The sequence below is a fragment of the Bufo bufo genome, chromosome 1, assembly GCF_905171765.1.
Source record: "Bufo bufo chromosome 1, aBufBuf1.1, whole genome shotgun sequence".
Taxonomy (NCBI): domain Eukaryota; kingdom Metazoa; phylum Chordata; class Amphibia; order Anura; family Bufonidae; genus Bufo; species Bufo bufo.
Genome location: NC_053389.1, coordinates 842,758,794 through 842,786,441, shown reverse-complemented (window position 1 = coordinate 842,786,441; position 27,648 = coordinate 842,758,794).

Sequence of the window (27,648 nt, the reverse complement as noted above, 5' to 3'; positions counted from 1 at the left end):
CGAGTGTAAGTCCTATTAAGTTTAGTAGTGCACAGTTTTGAATACATGTTCTTCTTGTTTTACCAAACACAGGCTTCAGCCTTCTCCCGAGGAGAGCCGCAAGGTGCTCCAAGTGGGAAGAAATCAGGCATGCAACCTCTTCTCACGGGCAAATGCAGGCCAAGTGCTGGATGACAAGGAGAAGATGGTGGCCTGCTATTACCTGGAGGCCTTGGTTATGATCAGGCTCCTGAGGAAACCATCTGCCGTCCAAAACCTGACGGTAAGGCTCTTGATCCACTTCTGACTAACCGACTCACCATTCCAATCACTGTCTACTGACAGACGACCCGAGGTGCCTCATCTAACGTAATTTTATATTTCCGTTCTCTTACAGGTGAAGGATCGGCTGGAGAGGGACCGCTGCGAGTGTTCAGGCAACACGGTGACAGCAGTGACAATGTTGTGTCATCCTGCTGCCTGAAGAGGAGCGAGTAAGTGTTAACCCTCTCCTGAAACTACAGGGTGGGCCATTTATATGGATACACCTTAATAAAATGGGAATGGTTGGTGATATTAACTTCCTATTTGTGGCACATTAGTATATGTGAGGGGGGAACTTTTCAAGATGGATGGTGACCATGGCGGCCATTTTGAAGTCGGACATTTTGAATCCAACTTTTGTTTTTTCAATAGGAACAGGGTCATGTGACACATCAAACTTATTGGGAATTTCACACGAAAAACAATGGTGTGCTTGGTTTTAACGTAACTTTATTCTTTCATGAGTTATTTACAAGTTTCTCTTTGTTTACAGCCATTGACATGTTGCCGAGGTTAACACGTGAGGAGCGGATAGAAATTGTGTTGATGTCTGGTGAACGCAGTAACCGGGTCATTGCAGCAGATTTCAATGCAAGACACCCTACGAGACCACCCATCTCCCATGCTACAGTGAAACTGGTTCAGTGTTGGATTTGCCAAATTGTGGAGGCATGAAATCTGTCTCTAATGAAGAAACATCAGTGGCTGTCCTAGCTTCATTCAGCAAGAGCCCACAGCGTAGCACTCGCCGCATGTCACTGGAGAGTGGCATTAGTCGGACATCCCTTCGGCGGATATTAGCTACCCACAAATGGCACCCTTACAAACTCCAGCTACTGCAGCATCTCAACGAGGATGACCCAGATCGGCGCACTGAGTTTGCAGAATGGGCAAAACAAAAATTGGAACAGGACCCTCAGTTTACGCAGAAGATTTTGTTCAGTGATGAGGCAAACTTTTATGTGAACGGTGAAGTTACCAAACAAAACCACCGCTATTGGTCTGACACTAACCCACATTGGATAGATCCCTCCAAGACTGTTTGATGGTATGGTGTGGTATATGGGGTACAAAGATAGTGGGGCCATTCTTCATCAATGGAAACCTCAAGGCCACTGGATATGCGAAATTGCTACATGATGATGTGTTTCCCTCGTTATGCACTGAAGCTGGCACGTTCCCTGAGTTTTTCCAGCAAGATGGTGCACCACCACATTATGGGTGTCAGGTCCGAGCATTCCTAGATGAACAGTTTCCTGGAAAGTGGATTGGTCGTCGTGGGCCAGTTGAATGGCCCCCAAGGTCTCCCGATCTGACCCCCTTAGACTTTTATCTTTGGGGTCATCTGAAGGCAATCGTCTATGCTGTGAAGATACGAGATGTGCAGCACCTGAAACTACGGATACTGGAAGCCTGTGCTAGCATTTCTCCTGCGGTGTTGGTATCAGTGTGTGAAGAGTGGGAGAAGAGGGTTGCATTGACAATCCAACACAATGGGCAGCACATTGAACACATTTTATAAGTGGTCAGAAACTTGTAAATAACTCATGAAAGAATAAAGTTACGTTAAAACCAAGCACACCATTGTTTTTCTTGTGAAATTCCCAATAAGTTTGATGTGTCACATGACCCTCTTCCTATTGAAAAAACAAAAGTTGGATTCAAAATGTCCGACTTCAAAATGGCCGCCATGGGGGGCGGAGTCTAGCAGCCGATCTGGATGCAGGCTGAGTGAAGAGCTCTGCTGCTGACCGAGCCCTTTTGAGCATATTACAGCGTTTTTCAAGGCTTAAAATGGGAAAAGTCGGCAAGGATAAACCCAAAGATACACCTGGGAAGCTGAAGACCGCTTCAAATCAAAGCGATCTGGACAGATTCGTGAGAAAAACCGAAGTAAGATCTGAATCCAAGATGGCGACCGCACGCCGAGCGGCTCTAACTGCAGGTAAAGACGCTGACTCAGAGGGGTAGAGAGAAAGCGAAACAGAGGAGACAACATCAGCAGACGACTTCCCCCAGAGTCTTCATGAGAGACCTCCTGCATGACGCTTTAGAGCCCATCAGACAGGATCTATCTGAAATCAAACAAGACATGCATCAGCTCAGTGCCAGAGTAGAAGCACTAGAATCTGGGCAACAATCCCTCACTGAATTTGGGGAACAAGTAGCTACCAATATGGATAATGCTCAAGCCCATGTTAACTCTTTGTATGCACTAGTAGAAGACCAAGACAACAGGGGAAGAAGAAACAACATAAGACTCAAAGGGGTCCCTGAGTCTGTTTCAATGGAGTCCCGGAAGCAAAAGGTGGTGCAGTTTTTCTCCCGCCTTGTGCCAGATTGTCCTCTGGAAAAACTAGAGATGGACAGGATCCATAGGGCACTGCGGCCTATCCCAAAACCACAAGACCCTCCTAGGGATGTTATTTGCCGCATGACCAGCTTCACAGCAAAGGAGCAAATCCTTGTAGCAGCAAGAAATAACAAAACTGCGGCCATAGAAGGTTCCGTGGTTACGCTGTACCAGGACCTTTCACCCATGACACTCAGGAAGAGACGCATAGAAGGTTCCGTGGTTACGCTGTACCAGGACCTTTCACCCATGACTCTCAGGAAGAGACGCATAGAAGGTTCCGTGGTTACGCTGTACCAGGACCTTTCACCCATGACTCTCAGGAAGAGACGCATAGAAGGTTCCGTGGTTACGCTGTACCAGGACCTTTCACCCATGACACTCAGGAAGAGACGCATAGAAGGTTCCGTGGTTACGCTGTACCAGGACCTTTCACCCATGACACTCAGGAAGAGACGCATAGAAGGTTCCGTGGCTACGCTGTACCAGGACCTTTCACCCATGACTCTCAGGAAGAGACGCATAGAAGGTTCCGTGGTTACGCTGTACCAGGACCTTTCACCCATGACACTCAGGAAGAGACGCATAGAAGGTTCCGTGGTTACGCTGTACCAGGACCTTTCACCCATGACTCTCAGGAAGAGACGCATAGAAGGTTCCGTGGTTACGCTGTACCAGGACCTTTCACCCATGACTCTCAGGAAGAGACGCATAGAAGGTTCCGTGGTTACGCTGTACCAGGACCTTTCACCCATGACACTCAGGAAGAGACGCATAGAAGGTTCCGTGGTTACGCTGTACCAGGACCTTTCACCCATGACTCTCAGGAAGAGACGCATAGAAGGTTCCGTGGTTACGCTGTACCAGGACCTTTCACCCATGACTCTCAGGAAGAGACGCATAGAAGGTTCCGTGGTTACGCTGTACCAGGACCTTTCACCCATGACACTCAGGAAGAGACGCATAGAAGGTTCCGTGGTTACGCTGTACCAGGACCTTTCACCCATGACACTCAGGAAGAGACGCATAGAAGGTTCCGTGGCTACGCTGTACCAGGACCTTTCACCCATGACTCTCAGGAAGAGACGCATAGAAGGTTCCGTGGTTACGCTGTACCAGGACCCTTCACCCATGACACTCAGGAAGAGACGCATAGAAGGTTCCGTGGTTACGCTGTACCAGGACCTTTCACCCATGACTCTCAGGAAGAGACGCATAGAAGGTTCCGTGGTTACGCTGTACCAGGACCTTTCACCCATGACTCTCAGGAAGAGACGCATAGAAGGTTCCGTGGTTACGCTGTACCAGGACCTTTCACCCATGACACTCAGGAAGAGACGCATAGAAGGTTCCGTGGTTACGCTGTACCAGGACCTTTCACCCATGACACTCAGGAAGAGACGCATAGAAGGTTCTGTGGTTACGCTGTACCAGGACCTTTCACCCATGACTCTCAGGAAGAGACGCATAGAAGGTTCCGTGGTTACGCTGTACCAGGACCTTTCACCCATGACACTCAGGAAGAGACGCATAGAAGGTTCCGTGGTTACGCTGTACCAGGACCTTTCACCCATGACACTCAGGAAGAGACGCATAGAAGGTTCCGTGGTTACGCTGTACCAGGACCTTTCACCCATGACACTCAGGAAGAGACGCATAGAAGGTTCCGTGGTTACGCTGTACCAGGACCTTTCACCCATGACACTCAGGAAGAGACGCATAGAAGGTTCCGTGGTTACGCTGTACCAGGACCTTTCACCCATGACTCTCAGGAAGAGACGCATAGAAGGTTCCGTGGTTACGCTGTACCAGGACCTTTCACCCATGACACTCAGGAAGAGACGCATAGAAGGTTCCGTGGTTACGCTGTACCAGGACCTTTCACCCATGACACTCAGGAAGAGATGCATAGAAGGTTCCGTGGTTACGCTGTACCAGGACCCTTCACCCATGACACTCAGGAAGAGACGCATAGAAGGTTCTGTGGTTACGCTGTACCAGGACCCTTCACCCATGACACTCAGGAAGAGATGCATAGAAGGTTCCGTGGTTACGCTGTACCAGGACCCTTCACCCATGACACTCAGGAAGAGACGCATAGAAGGTTCCGTGGTTACGCTGTACCAGGACCCTTCACCCATGACACTCAGGAAGAGACGCATAGAAGGTTCTGTGGTTACGCTGTACCAGGACCCTTCACCCATGACACTCAGGAAGAGATGCATAGAAGGTTCCGTGGTTACGCTGTACCAGGACCCTTCACCCATGACACTCAGGAAGAGACGCATAGAAGGTTCCGTGGTTACGCTGTACCAGGACCCTTCACCCATGACACTCAGGAAGAGACGCATAGAAGGTTCCGTGGTTACGCTGTACCAGGACCCTTCACCCATGACACTCAGGAAGAGACGACACCTAAAGCCTCTCCCGGACATTCTCCAGCAAAAAAAGCTGACGTATCGATGGCTTCACCGATTAGAAAGCAAGTTATCCGGTCGCATGCTGATCTGCGGAGGGTGTGTGAGGTTCTGGACATTAAAGGGTTTCTGTCACCCCACTAAAGGGATTTTATTTTTTGGGGCTAGTTAAATTACTTATCCTGCGATATATGACAATATAATGGTGTTACTTACTTTGATCCAGCAGTTTCTGCAAAAAACGAAGTTTTATAATATGTAAATGCGGTCTCTACAAGTAGGGCGTCTACTTGCTGGTAGCCGCAGCAGAAAACCGCCCCCTCGTCGTGTTGATTGACAGGGCCAGCCGGGATCTCCTCCTCCGACCGGCCCTGTCGGCATTTCAAAAATCGCGCGCCTCTGGTCATTCTGCGCAGGCGCTCTGAGATGAGGAGGCTCGTCTCCTCAGCACTCCCTCAGTGCGCCTGCGCCGATGACATCACCGAAATAGAAGACGTCATCGGCGCAGGCGCACTGAGGGAGTGCTGAGGAGACGAGCCTCCTCATCTCAGAGCGCCTGCGCAGAATGACCAGAGGCGCGCGATTTTTGAAATGCCGACAGGGCTGGCCGGAGGAGAGCGCTCACTGGCCCTGTCAATCAACAAGACGAGGGGGCGGATTTCTGCTGCGGCTACCAGCAAGTAGACGCCCTACTTGTAGAGACCGCATTTACATATTATAAAACTTCGTTTTTTGAATAAACTGCTGGATCAAAGTAAGTAAGACCATTATATTTTCATATATCGCAGGATAACTAATTTAACTAGCCCAAAAAAAAATATCACTTTAGTGGGGTGACAGAAGCCCTAGGTCTAGATGTACAGGACTGGTGCTCTGCACAGAATATGGCCGCCCATCAGAGATTCCTGGCAGGAAGGAACAAATAAGAGGCAGAAATCCAAGAAGGCCCAAGGTCGACTGCTCGTCTGAGGACGGCCATGAAGCGCCGTCTGCACTAAATACCTCTGATGACTTATATATGGAAAGCTATGTCAGGTTACTGATAAAGTCGGTTAGAGGAGGTTTCTATGTCACAATCTTTCTAGCCTTAGTTTTATATAGCATTATATATTTAATGTTCTAGAAGGCTTTTGTAATTCTCGCTCTCTTCAACGGTTAATATCTATTCAACAGATTGTGGGTTAAATCTGTATGGAATGGATGTATATTGGGTAAAGATGGTGGTTTATTGTCTTCTAGTCAGAGGGTGACATCTAGTGGTGAAAGAATTGATTACAAGTGTTCGCCACAACTCACCTCATTTTAGCCCCTAAAGTTTTCCTGGGTTCAGCTGATCAGTTGTCCATATTCCCCATAACAGCTAGCTCGAACAGGGCCTCGGTCCACCCACGGTAGACCCACTCCCAAGACCAAACGTCTCGCACATGGAGACTCTATCGGAACTAACCGTTACTACCTTTTTTCCTCCTTTTTTTGTTATAGGTCCCACCTCATTTACCCCCCCCCCCCCTCCTATTGTTGCACGCATTTTCGGTACTGGACTAAGGTAGGGTTGAAAGTTCATGACCTACAGATAAATGTGTATGGCTAGCTTACAGATATGCACGTACAATGTTAGAGGGTTAAATGCACCCCCTAAAAGGAGCCAAGTATGTCATTGCATAAAATGAGAGTACAGGTGGCCCTGTTACAGGAAACCCATTTTCGCTCAAACCACATCCCTGAGCGGTCTCATTTGGTTTCATAGCACTTCCCCAAGGGAGTCAGCATTGCCATCCATAACAACAGTTTATTCCTCAAGACACTTTGGCGGACACGGACGGGAGATAAGTATTTGTGAAGGGATTGATTGGCCCCCAATTATTCCCTTTCTGTAATATATACAAACCCAACACTGCACAAACTACATGGTTCCTAGATAAGAGCATTCACTGTCATTCTCGGCGGTGACTTTAATGTCGCACTGGTTCCCAGCCTTGACTCTTCTACAGGGTCTTCATCCATGTCATGAATATCGCTTAGTAGGGTACAGAGAGCACTTTCTCAGCAGGGCCTGATAGACGTCCGGAGAATACTGCACGCTAATGAGAAGGACTACTCCTACTTCTCTCCCGCTCACCGCTCTTATCAGAGGTAGTACTCAAGCTCTCCAATACTGCAGGATTGGGAGTACTCTTCTGTCAGACCATGCCCCAGTCCTCCTCACTTGTTCTATCCCTAACGTGCCCAAAACGGAATATAGATGGAGGTTAAATGAAACTTTACTGAACAGCTCCAGTATCCCAAAACTAGCGGGTCTGATAGAGGAATATTTCTCCTTGAATGAATCGGCAGACATATCCCAAGCGGTATTATGGGGTGCCCATAAATCTGTGATAAGGGGTCACTTGATTGCCTTAGGAGCCCACGGAAAAAAACAGAAACTAAAGAGAATAGAGGAACTCACATTAACCATTTCCAGATTGGAGTCACGACACGGGCGTACATGAAAGAGGACACTGGCGCACCTGGACACCCCAAGATCAGAATTAAAAAATATATTGACACCAACGCTGCAAAGCTGTTCCTGTCCACTCAATATAAATATTATGCGCATGGAAATAAGGCCACAAAAGTCCTCGTGTCTCAAATAAAAAAACGGAAAATAAAGTCCTACATTTCCCATATAAAATCCCAGAACTCGCAGGAAGTCTATAAAACGGAATTGATTGCTGAAGAGTTCTGTAACTACTACAGTCAGCTATATCCAACCTCGTCCCAAATTAATGAGAAAAAACGACTCATTCAAAACTGGCTAGATACTCTAAGAACAAGCCACTATCCTCCGCTTACTCTCCAGCTGAATTGAACATGGCCCTAAAGAGTTCTCCATCGAGCAAGAGTCCTGGACCTGACGCCTTTCAGTTTTTTACTACTCCTCTTTTAAGGAAGTCTTACTGCCGCGGCTATTGGCAGGAGAGGGGAAGCCATTCACCAGAGATCTGCTGTCTGCACTAGTGTCCATCATCCCCAAACCTAACAAGGACCACTCTCTGCTCCAATTACAGGCCAATTTCGCTCCTCAATAATGACCTGAAATTGTATGCAAAAATGCTTGCCAACAGATTAAAACTCTATCTACCGGATCTTATGTCGGCTGAACAAGTGGGTTTTATACCTGGAAGGGAAAAACAACATAATCAGGGCCATAAATCTTATACAACTAGCTGCCAAATCCAATTCTCCACTGGTTATCCTAAGTATGGACGCTGACAGGGTGGACTGGCTCTTTATGACTCAAACATTGTCTACATCTGGAATCCCAGATACATTCATACATGGGGTTATGGCAATGTACTAGAACCCTACAGCGCGCCTCCTGGTGAATGGTACCCTATCTCCTGTACTCGCACACGCCAAGGATGCCCCCTGACTGTTTGTCCTGGTTATAGAAACACTTCTTCAATCATTCAGACAAAATGTTGAAATAGAAGGAATGAAAGTTGGGTCAGTTAACCGCCTCCGGACCGCCTAACGCAGGATCGCGTTCCGGAGGTGGCAGCGCTGCGCACAGTCACGCATATACGCGTCATCTCGCGAGACGCGAGATTTCCTGTGAACGCGCGCACACAGGCGCGCGCGTTCACAGGATCGGAAGGTAAGAGAGTGGATCTCCAGCCTGCCAGCGGCGATCGTTCGCTGGCAGGCTGGAGATGTGATTTTTTTAACCCCTAACAGGTATATTAGACGCTGTTTTGATAACAGCGTCTAATATACCTGCTACCTGGTCCTCTGGTGGTCCCCTTTGTTTGGATCGACCACCAGATGACACAGGCAGCTCAGTAATAAGTAGCACCAAACACCACACTACACTACACCCCCCTTCCCTGACACTTATTAACCCCTGATCACCCTTGATCACCCCATATAGACTCCCTGATCACCCCCCTGTCATTGATTACCCCCCTGTAAAGCTCCATTCAGACGTCGGCATGATTTTTACGGATCCACTGATAGATGGATCGGATCCGCAAAACGCATACGGACGTCTGAATGGAGCCTTACAGGGGCGTGATCAATGACTGTGGTGTAACGGACCGTTTCCGCAGACAAGGGGTTAAAATCCGTTTAGGCGATAAGCCCCTTTCTGAGAGACAGGCACAGCTACTGCAGGACACCAACTCCCGAACTGGATACAAAGTAGCACTCCAAACTGGAATCTCACGAATAGCTGCTAGCAGACGAACAGGAATCAGCTTACACTCCTGGCAATCAGTCTCTAACAGCATACAGCGGATCCCACCAATAACGAGACAAGGCTCCGTGTTGAGGGTCAAGCAGTGGTCTGACTGTACTTGAAGTACAGCCTCTTTTATTCATAAACCACAAACATAGTACTGCCCACAGGGGTTTGAAATACAACCAATCAGTAATTTACAACACATACAATGTAACTACAGCAACCAATCGTTCACACCCCCAGAGGACCAGAATGAAGACTGTGACATAGGACAGATACAACATATCCCCACAATGCATCATGGTCTCCTCCTCTCTGTCCCAGAGACAACCTGAGGAGCAATCCAATTATCTCTGAGGACAAAGGGAGATCGCCAATACACATGTGAGGACAACAGAACAGACATCACCATTTTAAACACACAATGGGACAATGGCACAATAGAAACAGACCCGCATATTCCTCCCAAGCTGACCAGTTACACTTATTATAAATTGTTACAACTTTGTGAGTTTACATTGGCCATACATATAACTTACATTAATTCAAACAGTATAACTTGGGGACAAACCTATCCAAAATTCACTTGAATAGGTTCAGGGGTTTAAAAGTTAGTATATGGCCCATAATCCTGGGGCAAGAGGCCAGCAGCCAGTCCTCTCCAAAACCCAGTGGCGAGGTTGGTTTCGCCACACATCTTCCCCCCCAGGGAAGACTAACCAGATACCTGACCTCACGCCGGTCGGTACCTGAGTTAGTCTGGCAGCCCACCCACAACCAAATACTGGACCTGTTGACTTTAGTAGCCTGTCTCTGTCCAGTGAGTCCACCAAGGTTGCGCTGGAAGCTGGTACTCTCGGTCTCTGTGTTGCTCCCTGGCTTGGAGTGGAGGTTGCTTTGTGGGCAGGTATCAGCGGTACTCTGCCCTGGTGCCAGCGTTACCATGGAAGGAGCCTGGTTGGAGCCTGGTTGTTGGAGGGGGAGACCGACTGTCTCTACCCCCTGTGCTGTAAGTGCAGAGACCACGGTCCCATCTGCACTGTTGTGGGGCTTACTGTCTCCCCCTGGTGCGTTAAGCTGCCGCTGGGGAGAGGGGGTAACAAGCTCCTCTCCCATACATACTTCGGGCCACTGGGGAGGGCGACCGACCGTCTCCGCTCCCAATTCAGTGTCCTGTTGCTGGGGAAAGGAGACTGGGCTCTCTATTCCCTGCTGGACACTCTGCCGCTGGGGGACAGGACAGACTGTCTCTGCCCCCTGTAACTCCGCCTGCCGCTGGGGAGGGAGGACGCTGCTCTCCTCTCCCTGCATTTCACACTGCCTTCCCGGCATATCACTCTGCTGCTGGGGGGCAGGAACAACTACCTCTGCCCCCTGTACCTCAGCCTGCCGCTGAGGAGGGAGGACGCTGCTCTCCTCTCCCTGCCCTTCACACTGCCTTCCCGGCATATCACTCTGCTGCTGGGGGGCAGGAACAACTACCTCTGCCCCCTGTAACTCAGCCTGCCGCTGGGGAGGGAGGGCGCTGCTCTCCTCTCCCTGCACTTCACACTGCCGCTGGGGAATGGAGACTGGGCTCCCAATTCCCTGCAGGACCGGTGGAGAGACCTCGGTCCCATCTCTACCGGCCACCTGGGGTCCTTCCCAGTAACACTCTACAATATCTGCCCAGTTGAATGGGTCTGGATCTGGGTCTGTCACCTTACCGTCCTGCTGAGCCTTCTCAATGGAGTGGAAGAGATCTCGGTAGTCATGCTCCAGTTCCCACTCCAGGGTTGCTAGGTGAGCCAGGTCTTGCTCTACCTCATGGGGGTCATCCCACTCATGCCTAGCCTCCCTCTCATAGAAAATGTCCTGAAGTCTGGACTGTACAGGGCTCCCGAAGTCAGGCTCTGCAAAGGACTCCCATAACAAGCCAGGACCATAAAACTCCTCTCCCTCTGGCTTGTCATGTTCGGCTGTCCAGGGTATATACTGTGCCATATACCACCAAAGCGCCTGGTAGGCATCCTCCAGCCATAGCTCCTGCCATACCCGGTGCTCTAGTTCCTTCACCCATTCCTCCAGGGGCTGCTCTCCCAGGAAGGGCATCCGCAGGGCCACTTGCTTCTGCAACCGCTGCTCTTCACTGGGGAGACTCTCACCCCGCTGCTATTGTACACTATCCAGGGCCTGGTACCAGATGCCTTTCCTTAATGCATCCCGGCCATCCAGGTCCTCCTCTTCGTATAACACTGCTGGTTCCATCCTGCTGCTGTCAGGGTCGCTGTACTGGGACATGCGTTGTCCTTAAATTGTAGAATCCACAGAAATGGTGTCTCCTGTAGCTGTCCTTCTGGCTGTAGGAACGATCCCGCTGCTTGCCACCAATGTAACGGACCGTTTCCGCAGACAAGGGGTTAAAATCCGTTTAGGCGATAAGCCCCTTTCTGAGAGACAGGCACAGCTACTGTAGGACACCAAACTCCCGAACTGGATACAAAGTAGCACTCCAAACTGGAACCTCACGAATAGCTGCTAGCAGACGAACAGGGATCTTACACTTCTGGCAATCGGTCTTCTAACAGCATACAGTGAATCCCCCCAATAACGAGACAAGGCTCAGTGTTGAGGGTCAAGCAGTGGTCTGACTGTACTTCACGTACAGCCTCTTTTATTCATAAACCACAAACATAGTACTGCCCACAGGGGTTTGAAATATAACCAATCAGTAATTTACAACACATACAATGTAACTACAGCAACCAATCGTTCACGCCCCCAGAGGACCAGAATGAAGACTGTGACATAGGACAGATACAACATATCCCCACAATGCATCATGGTCTCCTCCTCTCTGTCCCGGAGACAACCTGAGGAGCAATCCAATTATCTCTGAGGACAAAGGGAGATCGCCAATACACATGTGAGGACAACAGAACAGACATCACCATTTTAAACACACAATGGGACAATGGCACAATAGAAACACACCCAGCATATTCCTCCCAAGCTGACAAGTTACACTTATTATAAATTGTTACAACTTTGTGAGTTTACATTGTCCATACATATAACTTACATTAATTCAAACAGTATAACGTGGGGACAAACCTATCCAAAATTCACTTGAATAGGTTCAGGGGTTTAAAAGTTAGTATATGGCCCATAATCCTGGGGCAAGAGGCCAGCAGCCAGTCCTCTCCAAAACCCAGTGGCGAGGTTGGTTTCGCCACATGTGGTGATCACCCCATATAGACTCCCTGATCACCCCCCTGTCATTGATTACCCCCCTGTCATTGATCACCCCCCCCCCTGTAAAGCTCCATTCAGACGTCCGCATGATTTTTACAGATCCACTGATAGATGGATCGGATCCGCAAAACACATACAGGCGTCTCCCTGGAGCCTTCCAGGGGGGGTGATCACCCCATATAGACTCCCTGATCACCCCCCTGTCATTGATCACCCCCCCTGTCATTGATCACCCCCCCTGTCAGGCTGCATTCAGATGTCCGTATGATTTTTACGGATCCACGGATACATGGATCGGATCCGCAAAACACATACGGACATCTGAATGGAGCCTTACAGGGGGGTGATCAATGACAGGGGGGTGATCACCCCATATAGACTCTCTGATCACCCCCCTATCATTGATCACCCCCCTGTCATTGATCACCCCCCTGTCATTGATCACCCCCCTGTAAGGCTCCATTCAGACATTTTTTTGGCCCAAGTTAGCGGAAATTATTTTTTTTTTTTATTACAAAGTCTCATATTCCACTAACTTGTGTCAAAAAATAAAATCTCACATGAACTCACCATACCCCTCACGGAATCCAAATGCGTAAAATTTTTTAGACATTTATATTCCAGACTTCTTCTCACGCTTTAGGGCCCCTAGAATGCCAGGGCAGTATAAATACCCCACATGTGACCCCATTTCGGAAAGAAGACACCCCAAGGTATTCCGTGAGGGGCATATTGAGTCCATGAAAGATTGAAATTTTTGTCCCAAGTTAGCGGAAAGGGAGACTTTGTGAGAAAAAATAAAATAAAATCAATTTCCGCTAACTTGTGCCAAAAAAAAAAAAATTCTATGAACTCGCCATGCCCCTCATTGAATACCTTGGGGTGTCTTCTTTCCAAAATGGGGTCACATGTGGGGTATTTATACTGCCCTGGCATTCTAGGGGCCCTAAAGCGTGAGAAGAAGTCTGGGATCCAAATGTCTAAAAATGCCCTCATAAAAGGAATGTGGGTCCCTTTGCGCATCTAGGCTGCAAAAAAAGTGCCACACATGTGGTATCTCCGTACTCAGGAGAAGTTGGGGAATGTGTTTTGGGGTGTCATTTTACATATACCCATGCTGGGTGAGAGAAATATCTTGGTCAAATGCCAACTTTGTATAAAAAAAAATGGGAAAAGTTGTCTTTTGCCGAGATATTTCTCTCACCCAGCAAGGGTATATGTAAAATGACACCCCAAAACACATTCCCCAACTTCTCCTGAATACGGCGATACCACATGTGTGACACTTTTTTGCAGCCTAGGTGGGCAAAGGGGCCCACATTCCAAAGAGCACCTTTAGGATTTCACAGGTCATTTACCTACTTACCACACATTAGGGCCCCTGGAAAATGCCAGGGCAGTATAACTACCCCACAAGTGACCCCATTTTGGAAAGAAGACACCCCAAGGTATTCCGTGAGGGGCATGGCGAGTTCCTAGACTTTTATATTTTTTGTCACAAGTTAGCGGAAAATGATGATTTATTTTTTTTATTTTTTTTCTTACAAAGTCTCATATTCCACTAACTTGTGACAAAAAATAAAAACTTCCATGAACTCACTATGCCCATCACGAAATACCTTGGGGTCTCTTCTTTCCAAAATGGGGTCACTTGTGGGGTAGTTATACTGCCCTGGCATTCTAGGGGCCCAAATGTGTGGTAAGTAGTTTGAAATCAAATTCTGTAAAAATTGACCTGTGAAATCTGAAAGGTGCTCTTTGGAATGTGGGCCCCTTTGCCCACCTAGGCTGCAAAAAAGTGTCACACATCTGGTATCCCCGTACTCAGGAGAAGTTGGGGAATGTGTTTTGGGGTGTCATTTTACATATACCCATGCTGGGTGAGAGAAATATCTTGGCAAAAGACAACTTTTCCCATTTTTTTACCCAAACATTTTTTTTTTATCAAAGACATGTAGAACAATAAATTTAGAGCAAAATTTCTATATGGATGTCGTTTTTTTTGCAAAATTTTACAACTGAAAGTGAAAAATGTCATTTTTTTGCAAAAAAATCGTTAAATTTCGATTAATAACAAAAAAGTAAAAATGTCAGCAGCAATGAAATACCACCAAATGAAAGCTCTATTAGTGAGAAGAAAAGGAGGTAAAATTCATTTGGGTGGTAAGTTGCATGACCGAGCAATAAACGGTGAAAGTAGTGTAGGTCAGAAGTGTAAAAAGTGGCCTGGTCATTAAGGGTGTTTAAGCTAGGGGGGGGGGGGGTTATCCACCAATCAGCGGCCTTTGCTGATGATGTACTCCTACTTATCACCAACCCAATCCGTGCCTTTCCAGCAATTATGTCTACTCTTAAGACTTACCATTCACTATCCAATTTCTCTGTGAACTTATCTAAATCCACAGTTCTAAATGTGACCCTGAAGGCGAAAACTGTGGCCTCTTTACAAAAAACCACCCCCTTTCAGTGGACTAATGAATCTATAGTATTCTTAGGGATAACTTTGACCCCGGACTTCTCGAACCTATTTAGGGACAATTTCCAACCGCTACCAAAACGTCTAGAGGATCTGTTGGGCTCCTGGGATATCCCATTTATTTCATGGTTCGGACGAAGAACGCTGATTAAAACAATACTGCTACCCACTGTTCTTTACTATCTGCAAGCATTGCCGATCCCAATCCCAAAGGCTTATTTTGTTAAAATGCAGGGAATCTTATCTAAATTCCTATGGGGTGGTAAGAGATCTAGGTTACCTCTCACTCTTATGGTGCAACACCCTAGAAATGGGGGGCTTGGTATTCCAGATCTATATACTTACCATAAGGCAGTAATTGCACTCAGATGCCTGGAATGGTTGAGACCTTACCCAGAAAGGTTAGACCTAACAACAGAAGATAACATGTTAAATCTCCCACTTCACTCCCTCATTTTCTTGGACCAATCCCCAAAACACGTTAAATTACAAACATACAACAGCATCACTAAGTATGCTTTGGACATGTGGAAAGAATCTAAATGGAAAAAGCATCTATTAACTAATTATCTCGATCTGATGCAGGTTCGAGATGCACTTTGCCACTCTTCAACCCAGTTCTGGGAAACCATATCAGACAGAGCCAGAGCCATTACCACTCCGGTTTTATCGCTATGCCCAGAGAATGATGTCCCAACTCTCGAAGATCTGGGAAATCACCCTACGGTAGCATGCCTTTCAAATTTCCAAAAAGCTCATTTTATTCATTCTATGAAATACCACCTAAAAAATCTTAGTGTACCTTTAGAAAAATCAGTTTTTGAAAAAATGGCTCTGCAAACAAAAGACCCAAAGGGTAAGGTATCTAAATTATATAGCCTTCTATTGACCCTATCACGCCCAGACAAGTTGTCTTTCATGTCAAAATGGGAGAATGAGTTAAATATCCAGTTTTCAGCGAAAGAAACACATAGTGTCTTGAAAGCTCCACATAGGGTGTCCAGGTGTGTCAAACTACAAGAGAATAGCTATAAGGTACTCACTCAATGGTACTATACGCCACAAAGAATTAACCGCATGTTCCCTGAATGCAGCCCAAACTGTTGGAGATGTGAGCAGGACGTAGGCACCCACAGCCATATATGGTGGAGTTGCACCAAAATTGCTTCCTACTGGCGTGAGATATATAAGGTCTTGTCTGAGATCTGTAAGATGCCGTTACCAGCCTCTCCGAAAGTGTGTCTCTTTGGGGTGTTCGGGGATCTCAGGTGCCCTAGATATTCGCAAAGGTTGAGTCAGATTCTATTGGCCAGAATACTCATAGCAGTTTATTGGAAAAAGACTGAGATACCCCCAATAAAACAATGGATTAATAGATTCGATCAATTGTACCGCCTTGAGCAGATAGCTCACTGGGAAGCCCGAACACCACACAGATTTGAGTCAATTTGGAAGCCTTGGAAGAATTTTAGAGGTTTCTCAAACTGAATTACATAGCAATACGACTAGTAAATATCAAAAAGTATTATTGCATTAATGCATTATTCCATTATTCTTACGTAACAAATCCTACCATACAACAACATCACGGATGCTTCCTCCCCCCCCCCCCCATCCTCTTTTCCCTAAAACTTTCCTTCCCCCCCTCCCCCTTTTTTTCATTTGTTTGTTATTCTGTGAATTGTCTGCTCTCTTTTGATTGTACTGTATCAGAAGTATTCTTTTATTGATGCCCTTGCAGGGCTTACAAAGAGTGTACAGTTTAATTGTTGTAAAAACAATAAAAATAATTAAAAAAATAAAATAAAATAAAAATGGCCGCCATGGTCACCACCCATCTTGAAAAGTTTCCCCCCTCACATATACTAATGTGCCACAAACAGGAAGTCAATATCACCAACCATTCCCATTTTATTAAGGTGTATCCATATAAATGGCCGACCCTGTACCTGTTTCTTTGTATGTTCTCTCTCTCTTTCCCCCCCCCCCCCCCATGAATACTGCCAAGCACATGATTAACACTTTCCGCTCTACCTTTACAGCTATATTTACTTCCGGTGCATCCGACACACGTTGCTGAAAGCGGAGTCAAGCGCTGAGAATCGGTTTTTCCTTTCCACAACAGGAAAACCGATTACAAATCCAAGCAAGGACCTGCAGAGGTTTCAAGAAAAGTAAGTTACCCAAGGAAATTGAAATATTCCTTTTATTTTTTTATAACTTTTGTGTCTTATCCATCCATGCTAACAACGTACCACCATATGGTTAGGTTTCAGCAGGAAGCGTTCACTAATAAGGATGCAATAGAGGCCATCGAGAGGTGGACGCTCCAGAATCTCAGCCTCCAAGACAACGATGCTTTAGAGCAGTATCTGCCCCTGGGAGATCCCAAGGAAGCCAATCCAGATGTGATGATGAAGGCTGGTTGGATTTTGCATCATTCGGACAGCGAAGAGTGGATTTCTATCCTCAATTATATTATGTTCACTCAGTTCTCACCCACTGTACCCACAAAATAATTTCCATATCTCTTTAACTTCATAGACCTTCATCATGAAAGAGGCAGAGGAGGGAAGAAGAAGAAGAGCGACGGGACGCAGAAGATCCTGAAGTTGTGGCGGACGTCAAGGAAGAGGCTGCTGAGAAGGTGTCCAGCGAGACTGGGCCACCCACTTCCATCACTGATGAGCTGTAAAGACACCAGATCCGTATACATGATGTCGGCGGTAAGTTATTTTTCTCCCGATAATGTTCTTATCTCTAAGGTTGACATAAGAAAGAATAACATCCATTTTATTAAGAGCAGTAACATTGATCCGTATTAGTTATGACGCGTCTCTGATGATGGCCCCAATATAAGCAAATATAGAATAAAGTCTTTTCGTCAACCTTCCGACGTCCGTCGGTTTTTTAGAAGGGAAATGAGGGAGGGGGAGGAGAGGGGAAAAGGATGGGTACGGGGAAAAAGTGGTGGAAGAACCATAACTGAATTCTCCGCAAACCGCGGAGCAAATAAAACCTAACATTAGCCCAACTCATTTCTCTCCATATTCAGTACATGTAAAATGTAAAGATGGAGGCGGCGCGCAGGGACCCCATGGAGCGCTCCGATTAGATCACATCCCTGACATAGGCGCGTCATTGGATAAGATTCGTGTCTGGTACCAGGAGGCGAGCTGGAAGCCTTCCTGAAGACATCTCCTATCCCGGAGGGGCACGATGTCTAGAAAACTCTCCCAGCACACAAAAAATTGCTTCACGTGAGTTTAAGACGCCTCTACCCAATCCATCTTCATTAAGAAGGAAAGTTTCTCAAGAAATAACTTAAATGGCGGGGGTGTAGGATCGATCCATGTGTGGAGGATGGGTCTTAACCCCTGCTGCTATTAGACATAGTCGTTTCCGTCTGCCAGGGGTGCACCGCGTTGTGCTCCAATCAATGTATCCAGAAATGGCCCATGGGTAATGAGCAGTCCATCTCGGGCTCATGTGGCCTCTAAGGAGCATGGCTTCAGATGAGTCCAGATTTAGGGAATATCTGGAGAGTTGTCCAATATCAGTAAGATTCTGTAACGGGCCAAAGATAATTGTATTTGGAGGCTCACCCGCTAGTGAAGGTGGATCTGGGGGCTCTTGACGTTTCTGTTTCACCCGATCAGAAGAAAAGAAGTATATAGTATAAAATGTTAGTCAGGCACTCGCATCATTCGTGCAGCGGAGAGTGAAAGAGCAAGGGTAAATGATATCATTTGGATAAGTTGGTAAGGCTGAGATTCAGCCTGCATTTGTGGGAGGGGCTTGAGCCTATTTAAACCCCCACTTACCTCATCACAGTGGGCGTTCCGGTTCTTGGTTATTCACTGGCTAGTGTTCGTGTGTTCCTGGTACCTACGGTCGCCTCTTGCAGAGTTCGTGTCTCCTGGTGGTAAGTAGGGGGGGGGGGGCTCTTTCGCAGGGCAAGGACTGCGGCGGTCTGGCACCCTCCCTCCACCTCATGCTGCCGGTGCGTTCCAGCGTGGAGCGCACGGGCTTCCAGGTCCCCTCTTCCTCCGCTCGTCTCTGTGTTTCCTGGCGGTATGGCGTCAGGAAGCGCACCCGGCAGCCGGCCGGCTCATCATGCCGGAAAAAGGGGGGGGAGGTTTTTCCCTGGTCTGGCCGGCTCACCTCGTTCCCGGCACGGCGCAAGAAGGCGTGCGTTCCAGGGTGGAACGCACGCACTTCCTGGTTCCGGTCCCCGCCCGCTCCGCTTGCTTCCGGCGGCAGCAGGGATGAAACGACGCCGGCCAACAGCTACCCGATCATCGGGGATGGGGAGGCGGGATGGGGGAGGGGGTTGGGTTCCTGAACGAGGCTGCACCTCGGTGCGGCATGGAAGCCGGTGCACATAGGCGTGCGTTCCAGCCTGGAACGCACTCCTCTTCCGGCGCTTCAGTGACGTCACCCGCCCCCTGCCCGGTCTCCCTGGCTGCAATGTCAGCTTGCGTTCCACGCGGGGCGCGGGCTCACGGGCAGCCAGGCCGGACGGGGGGGATGGGGGGGAAGTAAGGAGGAAGTAGTAAAATGAAGAATTCATAAATAAAAATAAAAATAAAAAAGTAATTGGTGTAAAGTGTGTGCGGTAAAACCGCCGCATAGTCTGAAAAAAAAAAAAAAAAAGGGGAATGAAAATAAGTACGTTTGTAAAAAAAAAAAAAAAAAACCCGCCATATAGTCCGCAAAAAAAAAAAAAAAAAAAAAAAAATATAAAAAAAGGGGAATGAAAATAAGTACGTTGTAGAAACCCGCCATATAGTCAGCATAGACTTAAAAAAAAACAAAAAAAAAAACAACATTAATATATAAGTATTTGCGGCACAAACCCGCCATATAGTCGACACCGACTAACCCCCTTTTAATAAAAAAAAAAAAAAAAAAAAAAAAAAAAAACCTTTAATTTTCCCTGTTTGGACAAGGATAGGTGTCCCACGTAGGACCGATCTGGCTCCACCCCACCTCGGGCACCTGGTTACGGCCAGGGTGTCTGGTCTTCCTGGTTTCGCCCAGGCCACCGGGTTTTGTCTTGTTGCCAAGTCATTGTCGGCCGGTCACAGTCAGGTGTCCGGTCGCGGTTGGTGGCACCTCCTCCTTCCCTGGTACGCCCGGGGCTCGGTTCACTCCTGGTACGCCCAGGTCTTCATGTTTTTCTTGTCTATCACACGGGTTCACGCACCTGTCCTTCGGCTTTCAAGTCTTCCAAAGGGGCCGTCCTCGGCTTCTCCCCGGGTCATTCTTGCTTTCCGTAACTCCTAGGTTTATGGCTTACCACTGCCCTTCGCGGGCCGCTGCTACGCGCAGCCTCTATTTCATGGCTACGCGCCTTCTCTCCTGTCAAACCGCCTGGTACGCTCAGGCGGCTCTCTTTTCGGTCAGGTGTTCGATCCGATGCGCTCGGATGGTCACTTGGCCTTAGGGTGAGCCCCAGCCTGGCCAGTTCGCCTGGTTCCGCAGGTTGGTGGGCACCCGTGTCCTCTGCACTTTCAAATGTTTTTTTTTTTTTTTTGCCTGTGCTTTATTTACAGAAGTTTGTTCCCAGTTCTCCGTTCCTTCCGGTCCTGTTCAGGTAAGTTCGCACTGGCACCACCTTGGTCCCAGTCAAGTCATAACCACGCGTTAATTGTCTTCGTCTGTTCGGTTAGGCCAGGTTCGACTGAGCCGTCTCGTGAATTCCGTTACCGGTACGTGTCTCTCTGTCGTGCACCAATCCAAATTCCAGTACATCGTCACCCTCGTTTTTTTTTTTTTTTTTTCTCTCTTTCTCTTTTATTTTGTTATGCCTTGTATTTTTGTTTAGCTGCTCTGCCATGTCTCGAGCCTCGGACATGGAGGACGGCCTTTCCATCTCCGGCTCAATCGTGTCAAGCCAAGCGGGTCCCTCATCCCTTCGGAGTTGGACCATCCCAAAACTATTGGCCGAGTTGAACCGAAGAGGCATTCCACATCCGGCCACCGCAAGAAAGGCAGAGCTATACAAACTGCTCATGACCAGCCCCAGCACCACAACAGTGCAACCAGAGGCGTCGGCCATCCATTTGTCCCTGGTGCAGCTACAGGCGACCCTGAATTCCTTGGTGGACTCGGTGGCGGATGTGCGGGCAAGGGTTTCGGAGCTCGAATCCCGGCCACCCGTTGTACCCCCGGCTCCCGTTCCGCTGATGACTCCCTCTACATCAGGCTGGCTGGCTACAGGTACGCCAAGACCCATTCCACATGTGTCCCCCTCTCACTTCATTCCTGATAACCTTAAGAGAGACATCCTGGCAGGGAAAGATGTCAATCTGGCATCAATCCTCATTGCCGCTCAAGATGTTCCCGAGAACCGGGTCATCAACTGTGGAGATGTGTCGGTGGTCCTTCGGGCCAAGGATTCGCGGCTCAACCGCAAGTTGTCCATTCCGGAATTTGTCCTGGCCTTCAGCCTCTTCAGGGACATCGTCTGCACCGCACAGCCGGAGAGAAGAGAGGAGCTTGACAGCTATTTGTACCTGGTCACTGACCTAGGGCACAAGTATGGTGGGTCGGCCTTCTATGACTACCACCGTTCCTTTGCAGCTAAGGCGGCGGCAGCTCTGGCCCAGTTCCAGTATGTCACCAGCTGGTCCTTGATTGACACCAAGCTCTTCTGCCGTCACTTCGCTGGCCTCAGGGCTCCCAACTGTGCGGCGTGTCAGTCGATTTTCCACTCCTCAGAGTGGTGCCCCAATGCTGCGCACCCGCCTCAGGACAGGGCCATCCCGGGGACCTCCGGATCATTTCCGTCCAACCCCTCCACAGATAAGCTCGGCAGACCTATTGTCTACCTGGGGAAGAGCCAGGTCTGTAATAACTTTAATTCAGGGGGGTGCTCATATGCCAGCTGCAGGTCACTCCACGTCTGCTCCCTGTGCTTCAGGGCCCACCCACGGTCCGCCTGCCCAAAGAAATCTTCCAAGGGTTCCTGACTAGCGGACATCAACGTGGACCTCTTGGCGGCACTCCTTCACGATCACCACGATCAAGACTTCGTGGCGTTCCTGTTGGCAGGCTTCCGCCAGGGGTTCCACACAGGGCTCATCACCCTGCCGCAGGTGCCCTGGCAGGGCAGGAATCTGCTGTCCGCCACCCTGGACCCTCCAGCAACTAGCGAGTTGCTCCAGTCGGAAGTTTCCAAGGGGTTCCTCATAGGCCCGTTCCCACGCATCCCGTTTTCCTCATGGCGCATTAACCCCATCGGCTTAGTGGCAAAAAAGAACACTAATAAAAAAGATTAATTTATGATCTGTCCGCCCCTCATGTGTCCGGTATTCCAAGCCTTAATTCTCTGATTCCCTCAGAGGAATTTTCCATGCGTTATTCCTCGGTGGACGACGCCATCCAGGCCATCCTGTCACATGGTAGGGGCGCTTGGCTGGCAAAGGTTGACATTGCGGATGCATTTAAACTCCTGCCCATCCTGCCGCAGTTATGGCAATTCTACGGCATTGAGTGGGCCGGCCAGTATTTTTTCGCCAACAGGCTCACGTTTGGATCCAAGAGTAGCCCGTGGTTATTCGACCAGCTGGCCAAGGCGCTGCATTGGATCCTGATCCATCACGGAGGCCTCCGGTCGGTCATCCACTACCTCGACGATTTTCTGGTTGTCGAGGATCCGCAGGGCGGGTCCGGCATACTCACCGTCCTCCTCGGATTGTTCGCCAGTCTGGCTGTTCCGATCGCGGAGTCAAAGACTGAGGGTCCTGCCACGAGGGTCTCATTCTTGGGCATCGTCCTGGATTCGGTTCTGTTGCAAGCCAGCCTACCGGAGGAGAAACTCACTCAGTGTCGGGAGGTCATTTCCCATTTGCCTCCAGGATTTCAACTTTGCCTCCAGGATTATGCCCCAGGGAAGAACCTTTGTGTCAAGGCTGCTCCAGCTTCTTCCCTCAGCACCCGAACAGGACAGCATCATCCGTTTGGACGGCCAGGCCATGGCAGACCTGGCCATGTGGGAGTTGTTCCTGTCCCGATGGAACGGCGTCTCCTTTTTTGTGTCACCTTGGTCTTCCTCCTGCCCGACCATTTTTTCAGACGCAGCTGCATCTTGCGGCTACGCTGCCATTTGGGGTTCCCAGTGGCTAGCGGATCGTTGGCCCAGTACCATCTTAGAGGAGGCTGAATCCATCCGCACCTCCTCTCTGTTGGAATTATACCCCATCGTGGCAGCTGCTCAGGCATGGGGCCACCTCTGGGCTAACTTGCCGGTGATGTTTGTGACAGATAACCAGGCCTTGGTCGACATCTTGGCCAAGGGCAGGGCCAAGTCCCACAAGATCATGGCGCTGTTGCGCCAGCTGGTTTGGCTGGCCCTGTCACATAACTTCCATGTGCATTGTAGCCACATCCCGGGGGAGAGGAATGTAGCAGCCGACGCACTGTCTAGGTTTAATTTTGAACTTTTCTTCCAGGTCATGCCGGAGGCCGAGCCACGCAGATATCCCACCCCGCCTTTCAGTTCCCTGTCAATGGACTAGGCTTGCTCGTCTCGTCAGCAAGGGACCTGGCGCAGCAGTCCCTTGCCCCAAACACGGCCAGGAACTACCTTTCAGGCCTGAAAACCTTCCAGGAGTTTTCACGTCTGCACCCGCAGGCGGGCCTGGCGGACATTCCTTACATCATGGCCTTCATCGCCCATTGCCACCACCAGTTACACCTCTCCTACAACACCATTAAGTTGTACCTAGCAGGCGTCCAACACCACACCATGCTCCGCAACCCAGGGGGCGGATCCATTTTTTCTGCGCATGCAGTCAAGGCCACCTTACGAGGGGTCCAGAAGGGTGGGTCCAATCCCTCGTCCCGCAGGCAGGGCGTCACGGGAGAGATGTTCCGGAAATTATCTTCAGCCCTGGATGGTGCTCCTTTTGGGCCCTTTTCCAGCTTAATCATCAAAGCCGCCATGTACTTAGCTTTTTACGGCTTCCTTAGGCCAGGCGAGTTCACGTGCAGCACGGCGGGACGGTGCAGCTTGCACCGAGAACAGCTGGTGAGGGTGGTTGACCATTACGCGCTGAAGATAATTATCTCCAAAACCAGTCAAACAGGCCCCCCGGTGGAGGTCCAGTTTTTTCCCACTAGTAATGAATGGTGCCCGTTACAGGTATTTGACCAGCTCATCCTCACAGCCCTCTGCTACCCCATCTGAAGGGAGCTCTCACCACGGCGCAATTCATCAGCCACATCCGCACGGTTGCTGCTGGCTTAGGGTTGGACTCAGGAGCAATATCCGGTCATTCCTTCCGCATTGGGGCAGCCTCCGCGGCTTCCCGGCAGGGGGTCCCCGCCCACGTCATCCGAAAGATGGGGAGATGGCGTTCGTCTTGCTTCACCAGATACATACCTAACCCGCAGGTGGAGATTTCGCAGGCATTTCGGTCTTTGGTGTTATAAGGTAATAAAGTCTTACACCTTAACTATTTTGTTGTCATTTTGCCCCCTTTTAGGCTACTCTCATACCCGGCTCCAGGCACACCTCAGCCGGTTAGGTTCCAGGCAGGCACGCTGCCCAAGTTTCGTATTTAGCCTTGACCACAAGTTGGTAAGGCTGAGATTCAGCCTGCATTTGTGGGAGGGGCTTGAGCCTATTTAAACCCCCACTTACCTCATCACAGTGGGCGTTCCGGTTCTTGGTCCCACCCACCCATTCCCTTCATTTCAAGGGTCCTCCTTAGGGTAGCCCCCTTTTAGGCTACTCTCATACCCGGCTCCAGGCACACCTCAGCCGGTTAGGTTCCAGGCAGGCACGCTGCCCAAGTTTCGTATTTAGCCTTGACCACAAATGTACTTTATTATCTCTATAATAGATTCACTCGACTAAAATGCATCCAAAAATTCAAATAACCATTGGAATAAATAAACCTCTAGTTTAAAAATTAAAAAAGTTAATGCATTATCTTTGTTGACCACTAGATGGCAGTATTTACCAGCTCAGATGTTGTTGTGTCTATTGCCCACCAGATGGTGCTATTCTTCAATATGCAGGTACTGCTGGGGAGTCGATCAGGAAGATTCTGTAACCTTTGTGTCCTTTCAGGGTTTCTGATAATTCGCATCATCTGCTATGTTGTGTGGAGGTAAGTGATGTAAGAGGGGGTCCGAAGAGATAAAGCAAAGGAGAAAGAGTTCAGCCCTGCCTAATGCCCCTAAAAATATACAAATAGGTGGGGGGGGGGGGGGGTTATAGCCATTTATTGTGAGCGTAGTGCGGACATCCGATTGGAGATGACAGACCAAATCAGAGAATACCGGGCCAAGTCCTCTGGGGGATAGCGCAGCCTTCAGGAAGGGCCATGACACTTTATCAAACGCCTTTTCGGCATCTAGACTTGATAATAGTGGGGGGGGGCATTACCGCCTCGTGTCTGAAGCGCGGCGGCTACAGCTGCCCGGATGTTTTTGACAGATTGTCTAGATTGAATGCAACCTCTGTGAGGGGTGGATGATCTTGGGGGGATGTCTTGTAATCTAATTGATAGGATTTTCGCCAGGAATTAGTAATCCGAGTGGGAGGTTATCGCGGCGTTCAATGTCATCCTCCACAAGATTAGCCCAGTGTATATTAAGGTAGTCCTGGAATTCGTCCGACTTGTATAGACATGTGGACATTTCCGTAGCCTAGTTCTAATTTGTGATTCTAGGGCTTGTATAGTCATGGTGATGGGCGCATGATCTGAAATCGCAATCGCCATAATCGAGGTGTCGGGGATAGTGTGGAAAAGGGAAGCTGATATTAATAGAAGTCTTGAAAAGCGAGCACGTGCTGCCGAGTAGAAGGTGTATTCTCGGGAGGCGGTGGGATGAAGTCTCCACAGGGCGCATAGGGAGACCGCGTCCGATACGTTGGTGAGGTCTCTGGAGGACGGTCTAAGAGGAATTGTCTAGAGTGGGATAAATCGCCTCCAATAATGAGACTAAGATCTGCTCTAGGTAGGAGGAGGGCCCGGAGTCCGTCTTCCTCTGATTAGGGGCATATATGTTTAAAGAGTGTATGACTTCCCCGCTATTTGTATTCGGAGCAGTATAGATCGGCCCCTTTGTCTTCCAGATCCTCCTCTACTGATACTCCTAAGCCCCTTCTGAATAGTATGGCGACCCCTCTGGCTTTAGACGTATAGTCCGATGAGTAACATCCATCAAGCCAGGTCGCCCGTAGGTCCCTATTGGGCCCTCGCTTCCAGTGTGTTTCTTGGAAGAATATTACATCCGGTTTCATGCGTTTTAAATGGGTGAGGACCGTTTATCGTTTGGGTTATTGAGGCCCGCTACGTTCCAAGATATTAGTTTAAGTGTGGAGGGGGGGGTGGTAGTCCCCGGTGTCATGGGATGGGTGTGATGTCATTTGATCTCGGGGTTGTGGTGTAGAGATTCAAGGATTGCATCATAACTAACCATTCCCCGTCGTCCCAGCAGCAACAGAGCCGCGTGGCGAGACCGAGGTGGAGTACTCAGGGGCCGGCGCGCCGCGGCCAAGTTCCTGGAGGAGGAAAATAAGAGGCGATGAGTGGGCAATAATAGAAACAGAACATACAAAAAACCATGTAAACCATTGCACATTAGTGCGAACAAAGGCGGGTCTCATTGTAAACGAAACAGCGTCCCGCTAGTACTGCGGGGGCAGGGAGACCCATATGTTACCCACGATGGTGAGATCATGGGCATAGAAAGGTACATGGTACCCTCCCATTCGGGTGGTACAGGCTTCAGTTCTCTGGATCAAGGCGGTAGTGGCGTGGGGCGTCCCGCGGATCTTCACAAATCAGCTGCCTGCCGTTCTCCAGCACTCGTAATTTTGCCGGCTAAAGCAACTGGAATCAGATCGCCCTTTCGTAGAGACCTTGACATACTGTGGTAAACACTCTACGTTTCTGGGAGGCCGAAGCAGAAAAGTCCTGAAAGAGCAAGATGGTGTGTCCTCGTATCTTCAGGGGGCGTTGGTGTCGGTACGCGCGTAGGATCTGTTCTTTAATCGTCCAATTCCAGTACTTTGCGATGACCGGACGGGGTCTTGGGTTTTCCATTCCAGCTGGTTTAGGTGGTCCAATCCTGTGTACCCGTTCTATATGGAGTTTATCAGTCGATGTCTCCAGGCACAACGCAGCGGACATGTCCACGGCAAGATATGTGAGTAGGTGGTCCCCAGTGACTCTCCAGGAGGCCTATGAATCTCAGGTTGTTGCGGCGATCCCGATTCTTCAGGCACAACGCAGCGGGCATGTCTCCGGCAAGATATGTGAGTAGGTGGTCCTCAGTGACACTCTCCGGGATGCCTATGAATCTCAGGTTGTTGCGGCGATCCCGATTCTTCAGGTACAACGCAGCGATCATGTCCACGGCAAGATATGTGAGTAGGTGGTCCTCAGTGACTCTCCAGGAGGCCTATGAATCTCAGGTTGTTGCGGCGATCCCGATTCTCCAGGCCCAACGCCGCGGGCATGTCTCCGGCAAGATATGTGAGTAGGTGGTCCTCAGTGACACGCTCCAGGATGCCTATGAATCTCAGGTTGTTGTGGCGATCCCGATTCTCCAGTTTAGCGGTTAAAGCCGACTCTGCTTCTCTGCATTGTTGTACGGTGCGTTCCAAGTTGGAGATGGTTAA